Genomic DNA, 10626 nt, shown 5'->3' with positions numbered 1-10626 from the left:
TAACCACCTCAATGAATACTTAATATTGGGTTCTTTGAGTCTCCGTCTTCCTCTTCTATACCTGCTTCTTCCAGACATAGCACTATTGCCTCCTTGAGGACCTGATCTCCTTTATTCAAATCGCAAAGTTAAACCTGTGAATTTAAAGAAAATTCTCCACATATAAATCTATATGCACTAGCTCCCACTAGTGGTGGATACAGGTAGTCAGAATTTGTTAAATGTGAAATTAAACAGCGATTTAGAGCTACAAGGAATCAGCACAGTAGATTTACAACAATGGAGGGATCTTTGCACATATATATTCCAATTATACTGTTTCGGTCAATGTAGAAGAGATGGGACACGTGTCCCTATAATGTGTATGGCTGATGATATTGACTATGCAGCTGGATCAGCGCTCTTGTATCTACTTTCTCTGCTTCCGACACAACCTAATAAGAGTTGACAGCCGTTGTCTTCCACCGCATTACGCACGGTGCTCCATGATGATCCTCTTGACCTTACGAAGATCATTATCAAGAACTATTAGATTAAGGGCCGTGCAGGCCGCATGGTCAGGATCAGCGAGTCATATTGGCTGTGATGTCCTGAGCGTCTATGATTTTGTTTTTGTATTAAGCTGCAGGAGCGGCACAAGGGTTGAATGCGAACCTGTACTTAACAAGGACCAAGAAAATCATCTCCAGCTAATTATTTTTTACAGTCCTTCATATTTTTGTCTATTCATCAGATGGGTGTAATGGAGCTTGGGCACCACCAGGGGAACTATCTTTACCTGTGGGGAAAAAAACCACTGCATTGGATTTAAAAAAATAATAAAATACATTATATATATAATTTTTGTGCTTTCAAAACACAGATTCCACTTGAATTCAGAGTCCCATTAACTTCAATGGGGCTCTAAATGAAATTTGGTAAAAATTTAAAGGGGTACTCCGGTGGAAAACTTTTTTTTTATTTAATTTTTTTTTTTATGAACTGGTGCCAGAAAGTTAAACAGATTTGTAAATTACTTCTATTAAAAAATATTAATCCTTCCAGTACTTATTAGCTGCTGAATACTACAAAGGAAATTTTTTACTTTTTGGAACACAGAGCTCTCTGCTGACATCACGAGTACAGTGCTCTCTGCTGACATCTCTGTCCATTTTAAGAATTGTCCTGAGTAAGAGAAAATCCCCATGGCAAACATATGCTGCTCTGGACAGTTCTTAAAATGGACAGAGAGTTCAGCAGAGAGCACTGTGCTCGTGATGTCAGCAGAGAGCACTGTGTTCCAAAAAGAAAATAATTTCCTCTGTAGTATTCAGCAGCTAAAAACTACTGGAAGGATTAAGATTTTTTAATAGAAGTAATTACAAATCTGTTTAACTTTCTGGCACCAGTTGATTAAAAAAAAAAATAATAATGTTTACCCCTTTTTAAAGACATGTCTTATAATTTAGCAGAAAATGTAATGTGAACTATTCGTGACAGAAATTCTGCTGTGTGAATAGGACAGTGGAATCCCCATTAAAGAAAATGTGCACTAAAAATCTACCGAATTTCTATGCGGAATTTTTTGGCAGAATTCCGCATGGAAATTCCTCTGTGTGAGCATAGCCTTAAACTCCAGCTCTGTCAAAGCACAGGCACATCACCTGCAGCTTATAGGCACTTTTGCATATATGTGATTTTTTTTATTACTTTTAAATGTAGTTTTCTGGTTTATGATGTGGCAAAAAAATAATATCAACATTTTCGGCGTTTGGTATTTTTTTTTACATTTATGCCATTCACCGTATCGGATCATAAACATTATTTTTATAGTTTGGACTATTACACATGCAACGATACCAAATACGCTTATTATTTTTATTTATTTATTTTTTATTTTATTTATTTGTTCATTCATTTGTAAAATGGGAAAATAAGGGTGCTTTTATTTTTTATTAGAGGAGGGTTTTATTATATAATTTTACAAACATTATTTTTTTTTTAATTGACACTTTTTAAGTCCCCATAGGGACTTAATAAATCCTTAGATTGCACTCCATGTTCAATGCTGTGCTATGGCATAGCATTGTACAGTGAGATCGGCGCTCCACTGATACAGTCTGGCTCTCCCATGCTGCATCGTTGAGCAGGCATCCGGAGGCGGGTAAATTGACCCTCCTCCGCTATTTTAGCTAATCGGAACCCCTCAATCACTTTGCGGGGGTCCAATGAGCTCTACTGAGCTACCGTCAAAGTGGAAGCAAATCCCCATTGCAAACCTCTCCTACTCTGGACAGTTCCTGACATGGACAGAGGTGTCAGCAGAGAGCACTGTGGTCAGAATGGAAAGAACTGCACAACTTCTTCTGAAGCATACGGCACCTGATAAGTACTGGAAGGATTAAGATTTTTATCTAGAAGTAATTTACAAATCTGTAGAACTTTCTGGCACCAGCAGATGTGAAAACATTGTTTTCAACAAGAGTACCCCTTTAAAGGAAGAGCTAATATACAATGCATGGATGAGGCAGATTCACTGAAGATTAGGCACCTCTATGCTGTCCATGTCACCCTATATGATCAATATGTGTCTCATAATCCCCATTACACAAATTCTCTGTGCTCCTAAGGTCACATAATAAATCAGTCACAAAATCAGAAAAACTAACCAGGTTAATTCCTACGACTCCAACTCTACATTCGTTGGCGAATTGCGAATTTTGCTTCTGGCCCGAAAAATTTGGCCACGCTGAAATTGCATCAATAACATTATGTTAAAACAGAGCAAGAAAATTCTAAAAATACATCCATCTGCCACCTCCACATCAAGAAGGATTTTTCTCTTTCTCCTGCTACTCTGAGCAACACTTGGATGAATTGTTTGCTTCCGGCCCTAAAATTCATTTAAAGTCAATTGGTATTCTGAAATTTTGCTCATGTTTTACCTATTACCCTCATAAAGCTGAGAGGGTTTTTCATGTCCTGATATAACCTCTCCTCCACTACTTCAGTGTAGGAGAAGATGTATGTAAATAAATCCATATAATAGATTATTATTATTATCACACCTTGGTGCCGTCCTCCTCTCAGACTTGATGTTTATAGCTGAATATATGTATATATATATTTGGTACATATACCCTTTACGAGATGCTGTTATTGGGGTCCAAGCCATGACTGCATTAAAAGGTTATCCAGTTTGAGGTCAATAAAATATAATCATTGTACAATAAAATATTCTGCATCTTGCTAATAGGTTACGGTATTTCTGTTTCTTACTGTTTTCGAGATCTTTGCTCTTTGGGAAGAGGATAAGAACCTGTATAGAACGAAAACTTCTCACAGCTGAAGGTTTGCCACAAATCTAGACAAAACTATATAAATAAGCAGTATAGATAAGCAATTCTATCTTAGGGTAGGGTCACACGTAACGAATCCGCCGATGACCAACCCTAGAGCGAGCCCCCTGCCTGTGCCGGCTCGTAGCAGCAATCTGCGATCAACGCGACTGTAGTAAACTGCCCGCGCATGCGCAGTTTACTCTCGGACATTGCGGCCGCTCTCTGCTTAGCTCAAGGAGCAGAGGAGCGTCCGCGATGTCTGTGAGTAATAACTGCCAGATCCGCTGCTAGGGACAGGCAGGGGGCTCGCTCTAGGGTCGGTCATCTGCGGATCCGCAGCATGAAATATGCTGTGGATCCATTACGTGTGACCCTACGCAAAGGCTATGTTCACAAGGCAAATTTTCCATAATTCTGCATACATTCAGTTCAGCAAAGCTTGCTGAACAGAATTGCCGAAATCTTAATTTTGGCAGAATTTTGCCCAAATTCAAACCCCATTGAGAGCCGAAAATACACTAGCGCTCTACTCATGTATCTCTGGCTCTCCCATACACATGTTTGGATGGTGCTCCATAAATGGGGAGAACCAGAGCGCTAGCTACTTATCCTCTATCCTGTGGATAGGGAAATAGGTTATTTTTCGTTGCACAACCCATTTAAAGTGGTATTATGGTGCTTGTACAAAAATGAATATGGTGCTGAAAAAAATGGCATGCTTATCTAGCCCCAGACCTCCTGCTGGGTCCCTCGCAGCGCCCGCTCATCTCTGTCTTGTCCCCTGATCTTCTGTCTTCCGAGATAAGTGCCCAGTGCAGGACCTGCAGGTTCAGCCATTCCCTGGCTGAGAGGTGGACACTTCTGTTGCCAGTGATTGGCTGAGCAGGCAGGTCCTGTTGCTTTCATAAGCAGGAAGAAGACAGTAGACATGTGCAATTCGTTTCGGCACAAATGCTAAATTATACGAATTTTACCGCTTTCGTGCGTTCGGATTGATCCGAACGCACAAAAACATATATGGAACATTTCCAAATAACCACGATAATACGATCATCAGATTAACAAATACATTCGTAAAATAACGAATGCATTCGTGAACCGTAAAACGAAAGTAAATAATTAATTAGATTTTTTCAATTGGTCCTTGGGAGGTCACATGATCAGAGTTCATTGTCACATGATACCTTTTAGCCAATTAGCTTATTCCAGTCGATCCCTACTGTATCACAGACAGTGCGGCTGTTTGATTAGTTGTGAGGTCGTCCTGTGAGAGTTTGCTTGGTGTTACTGGAGTGTGGAGTCACCGGATTTGCAAAAACGGACGGTTTACCTGAGGAAAACTTGGCTTCTGGCACAGAGACAACTGCAAAACAAGCTGAGGTAACAACTGCTATTTTTTCTAAGAGAGGATCAGCAAGGCCTGCGCTAGGAATAAGTGTTAGAAATAAGCATTAAAATGAATAACAAAATTGTCCAAAAACGAAAGTGAAACAAATGATATATATAACGAATAGATCCGGAATAACGAATGCATCCGAAAGCCGAACAGTTTCCGAATAGAACCGAAAATAATATATACAAATGCGTCCGAAAACAGAATAAAACTAATTACTGTATCCCGAAGGTTTAACAGAACCCAAAAAAATTTATCCGAAAAAAAACCCGAAACTAAATCTTGGGTTGTGCACAAGTCTAGGAGACAGAGCCTGACAGGAGCTGTGGGGGATCCTGGCTAGGGGTAAGTATGCTTTTTTTTTTTTTTTTTTTTTTGCTACAGTAATCTGAATACACCTTTAACATATAATATTTACCGCACACAGTGAAAGTCGTAAAATGAAGAAATTGTGAAATTATATTAGTGTTTTCCAACCAGTGTGCCTCCAGCTGTTGCAAAACTATGACTCCCAGCATGCCCGGACAGCCGTTGGCTGTCCGGGCATGCTGGGAGTCATAGTTTAGCAACAGCCGGAGGCACACTGGTTTGGTAACACTACATTCTCTAGGGTCATTAAATTTCCACTTCAAGAAGGCATCCAAAAAAGAAACAACTATTACGAATATTAAAAAACGAAGGTAAAAGCCTAAAGAAGAAATTATGTTACGATTCCTGCCAGGCAAAGATAATGAGATATTACTTTAAAAAAAAAAAAAGGAAAAAAAAAAAGTTCATGTATTGAGTGATGTGAATGTTAAAAGGCATTGTGTGACCAGTCTCCGGTTATATGGTATGGTAATGGGGATAGCAGCCACTTAAAATTCACGATGTTGAAGGAATGTTCTCCAGAAATAATTAAAAGCTTCTTTCATCGTTCTTGGATGTTTCTTTCTCACTCTTCAAAGGATAACAATACTGTGCAATAAAAGGATTTACACTACCATGGGGTCATCCAGCTAATTATACGCTTGCCCTCTGCATTGAGATTCACCTTATGCACGGATGAGATTTCCAACCGAGTCAGAATATCTTAACTTGGAGCATTTCGGTAAATCTACATTGGACTATGTGGGCATTAGATGTAAGGGGCAGCCATGGAATTGACAAATCCTGTCCTGAGAGCACATAAGTTTTTTTTTTTTTATTAACGCCAGTACTGAATGCATATAGGCCTAAAGACCTATCACAGTGGGTGATGATGGTCCTTGTCCATCATACCAGTTGTCGAAGACTCTGAATACTGGGTAAGGATGACTTTCGTCTACTAAGGAAGATGCTTTTTACTAGAGCGAGCTTTGCCAAAGTTTGGCTTGCAGGACTTTTGGAACTTATGGAAAGTGTTCAGTTCGGACCAGCAGTGAAAGTGTTTGAACCATTTGTGCAGCACTTAACTCCTTTGTCACAGTAAATGAACGAATCTGCTGGTTAACTGCAACATCTTGCAGGGCTGAGTGCTTTGTGCCGGCCCAGCGAACAAGGAGTTAATTAGTGCTGCTGAGCAACGCTAGTTAACTACTTGGAGGGGAAAGGGGGGTGTATACAATTTACATCCATCTATATTGCTGTATAATGTATACAGTGAAGAGAGTGGTACTTACAATCTAGTTGCTGGTCCAGGCCTCTTCTTGTGTAGCCCCGCCTCTAGTGATGATATCACCATGGGGCGGAGCTACAGAAGAAGAGACCAAAGAGATGGTTATACAGCCATGCCCTCACCCCCTCCCCCATCAGTAAACTCTTTCCTTTCTGGGCTGAGCTGTACTCGCGGCTGTTAACTGCGAGCACAGCTAAGCCCTGACATTGTCAGGTTCACACAAGCCGAACCTAGCTATGTTCGAAAGTTCGCTCAACTTTACTTATGACTTTCTTCTACCTAGCTGAAAATGGATAAAAATCTTCTTTCATGCTAGGTGTTCATAACCATCATACATCTCAGACATTCTTCTATTAAACTATATCCTTACAGTTCTCTTGGACATTTTCCATCACACTTGCTGATGTCAACTTTTTCATCACCATGCCTTGGTGCTGCTGACCCTTTTCTAGCACAGTTGACATGGACAACCATTTTCTATCATCTAGTTCTTAATGTTATTGTGACCATCTGAGACTCTCTTAAATGGGCACTGTCATGAAATAAAAAAAACTGATATGCTGTAGTACTTAAGTACTACAACATATCTCTAATATACTTTAATTAAAAAAAGTGATTTTAAACCAGTTTAAAATCACTTTTTTAAATTCGGCCACTAGGGGTCGCCCTCCTAGTGGCCGAATGCATTCGGCAGTGACGTCACTACAGAATTTCGACTCATTTCAGCCTGGCAAATGAGTCAAAATTCAGTCACTGCGGTGCTCGCTACCGCCTGTTAATCAAACAGGCGAGAGCAAGCACGCTGATAGCTGGGGCTGCGCGCATTGGCCAGCTCGACTGGCCTCGCACGTGGCCCCGCCCCCGTTACCCTGTCCGGAGGCAGCGTGCGCACTCATTGCTGCGCTGATCCTCCGGATGGGTAAGTCTGATCTGAGGTCTTATACTTTATACAACTCCCAGCATGACCAAACAGTCATCAGCTTTCAGGGCATGCTGGGAGTTGTAGTTTTGCAGCAGCTGAAGGCACCTTGATTACACATGAGTGTTTCTCAAACAGTGTGCCTCCAGCTGCTGAAAAACTACAACTCTCAGCATGCCCTGACAGCTCTACTCCTCCTCCCTCGATAGCACATGCACAGGTAAACAGGGAGGAGGAGACCCCGGAGCTGCCTGCCGTGCTATTGGCAGATCATCTATGCGCGCTCCCGACAGGAGCGCTGCATAGACGATGTGAGGGCGGAAGCAAGCGCCCAGCAAGGCATCAGTGACGTCGCGCCTGTTGGGGAGCGCTGCTTCCTGCCCTGCTTTATAGAAGCACTAAATCTGCTCTATTAAAGCGATTTAAAAAAATGTTTGAAGCCAGGTAGGGGGTTAGGGCTAGATTACTACTAGGTAGGGACATATTAGATTATATATTACTTGGTGGGAGCTACCCTTTAAACCTTGTCTATCACACATTGATGATGACAACCCTTGGCAATGAATTTGGGGCTGGTCAACCTTGCCTACCTTTTTTTTTATTATACTAGGTGCCTATGACCCTCATCTATTCCACCAGGGCACTAGCTAGAACCCTGTTCTGTCAGACAGGTGCTTATGTCTCTTTTTAACCTCCTCTATCACACGTTGGTGCTAATGACAACTCTACGCCATTACTGGTGCTAATGACAACTCTTGGCCATTACTTTCGGGATGATGACTCCTGTCTACCATCTGGGTGTGTATAATATGATACTAAGTGCCTATGGCCCTCATCTATTCCACCAGGACACAACCACCAGGTTAAAACTCTGTTTAGTCAGACACATATCACATATTGGTGCTAATGACAACTCGTGGCTATTACTCTGGGGCTTAATCCTGTTGTCTACCATATTGGTGTGTATAACCATTTTCTGTTATACTAGGTCCTTATGGTCCTCATCTATTCTACCGGGGCACTGGTAAAAACTCTGTTCTGTCAAACTGGGTGTATCATCTTGGTGTGTATAACATTTTCTATCATACTAGGTGCCTATGGTCTTCATCTATCCCCCCAGGGCATTGATTAGAACCCTATTCTGTCACATGGTCCTTAAAAAGAGTGCTTAAGCCTCTTTTCAACCTCCTCTAGCACACTTGGGTGCTCATTATAACTCTATTACTAGTGGTGCCGGTAACTTTCGTTTTACCAAACCTGGTATAGGTAACCATCTTCTATCTAGTTGGTCATAAGATCTAGTTGCTCATCACTCTGGGTGTTAGCCCTTCCCACAGGTAGATGTATATATATATGTCCATTTTAGCAGTGCCTTGCCGCGAATGTGTATATATAAAGTGATTATCAGCCAGCTGCTGCATATAGCCAGGCACCTCCCGCAACTGACAGGAGCTGCGTTTTGATCTTGACAGTTCCCTCTTTTGATGCTGTGGTCAATGTGACCGCAGCATCGATCAGCATAACAGAGGAGGAGAGCTCCCTCTATTCTCTGTCAGGACCCCGCAATCACATTGCGGGGTCCCGATAGATAATAGAGGCCGGGAGCTCCCCTCCTGGGTTATGCTGACCACAGCATCAAAAGGGGGAACTGTCCCATTGGTAGCCATAGCAACCAGAGACCTCCGAACGGCCTCTGGTTTCCTGGTTACAGAAGCCAAGCAGGTTCTGCCCAAGGCAGACACTGATGATGACCCTCTCTTACCCATGCGGGCATGGTTAGTCCTCATCTATCACAGTGGAAGCTGATGACTCCTCTCTCAAAATATTATTGACTATTGTCTATTGCACTGCCAATGATTCTCATAACTCAAACACAAAAATCTCATAAAAAATTGTGTACACTCCTTACACATTTGTCAATAGTCCTGATGGGTAAATTTGTGTCCTCCATTGCAATCCTGTTGTGTTTTGTGTTTTTTATTTAGCTGTATTTACAAAGCTATTCGAGAAATCAGGGTAAATATTCTCAAACGCCACTTATCAAAGTCTAATTTGCTTATGTCAAATATTACTAGGCAACTGGAACAGGTGGAATATTTGATTTAACTCTCGAGAGATTTCTCAGTCTTGGATATGAAGAACCTTGATACCAAACATTAAAGGTTTCCCAAAGATGTAAGTCTAACCACGAATAAAATATAAATAGCAAGGGGAGAAATCTTTTCGAAAATTCCTTTTACCAACATTTTAGAAAATCCAATTCTTGTTCAAATTGAAAACAGAAAAATAGAATTTAAAGGGGTACTCCACTGGCCAGCGTTTGGAACATTTAGTTCCGAACTATGAGTGTGGGCTGCGGGGGTCGGCCATGCCCCTTCAATGCAAGTCTATGGGAGGGGGCATCACGAGGGGGCATGGTCGACCCCCACAGCCCGCACTCAGAGTTCGGAACTAAATGTTCCAAACGCTGGCCAGTGGAGTAACCCTTTAATTTATTATTTACGGAGGACATTGGCTGAACCGAAATCCCAGCACACTGCTGGACCCATGGTATGGGCTCTGGTGGCAACCGGTGAGCCCCATGGAGTGTGTTATGACAATAGTGTTGCATACTTTTCTATACTTTCTGTTAAATAAGATGAAATCTCCAACAGAGGCTTCTAACGGCACCTCTGATTGAAGTGTTAACACAGATATATGAGACATATGGAAAGGATTCCCTGATGTAGACCTCCACTGGATTCCTCAAGTGGATACCACTATATATTATTTTAACGTAACCACTTAAGGACGCAGGGTTTTTCCATTTTTGCACTTTTGTTTTTTCCTCATTACCTTAAAAAAATCATAACCCTTTAAATTTTGCACCTAAAAATCCCTATGATGGCTTATTTTTTGTGCCACCAATTCTACTTTGTAATGACATCAGTCATTTTACCTAAAAATCTACGGTGAAACAGGAAAAAAAAATCATTGTACAACAAAATTGAAGAAAAAATGCCATTTTGTAATTTTTGGGGCTTCCGTTTCTACACAGTAAATTTTTCGGTAAAAATGAAACCTTCTATTTATTCTGTAGGTCCATACGATTAAAATAATACCCTACTTACATAGGTTTGATTTTGTCGTACTTCTGAAAAAAATCATAACTACATGCAGGAAAATGTATACGTTTAAATTTGTCATTTTATTTTTCCACGTATGGGGCGGTATGAGCACTCATTTTTTGCACAGTGATCTGAAGTTTTTAGCGGTACCATTTTTGTATTGATCAGACTTATGATCACTATAAAATACACTAATTTGATCTTTGGATTGTGTTGTTTAATTAATGAAATATTTTTATAATTTGGACATT

At 40.9% G+C, this 10626-nt stretch overlaps 1 long non-coding RNA gene across 1 annotated transcript in view; it reads right to left on the bottom strand.

Moving 5' to 3' along the window:
• Positions 1 to 538: 538 nt before the first annotated feature.
• The window catches only part of LOC130282245 (uncharacterized), a 108074-nt gene continuing 97986 nt past the window's right edge, over positions 539 to 10626 (bottom strand). The window contains exon 4 of the long non-coding RNA XR_008846304.1: positions 539 to 778. This is a non-coding gene — a long non-coding RNA (uncharacterized LOC130282245). The remainder of the gene's footprint in view (positions 779 to 10626) is intronic.

The sequence above is a fragment of the Hyla sarda genome, chromosome 7 (genome assembly GCF_029499605.1).
Source record: "Hyla sarda isolate aHylSar1 chromosome 7, aHylSar1.hap1, whole genome shotgun sequence".
Classification (NCBI taxonomy): Eukaryota; Metazoa; Chordata; class Amphibia; order Anura; family Hylidae; genus Hyla; species Hyla sarda.
Note: the sequence above shows the minus strand (reverse complement) of the source record. Positions and strands in the feature narration are given on the sequence as shown.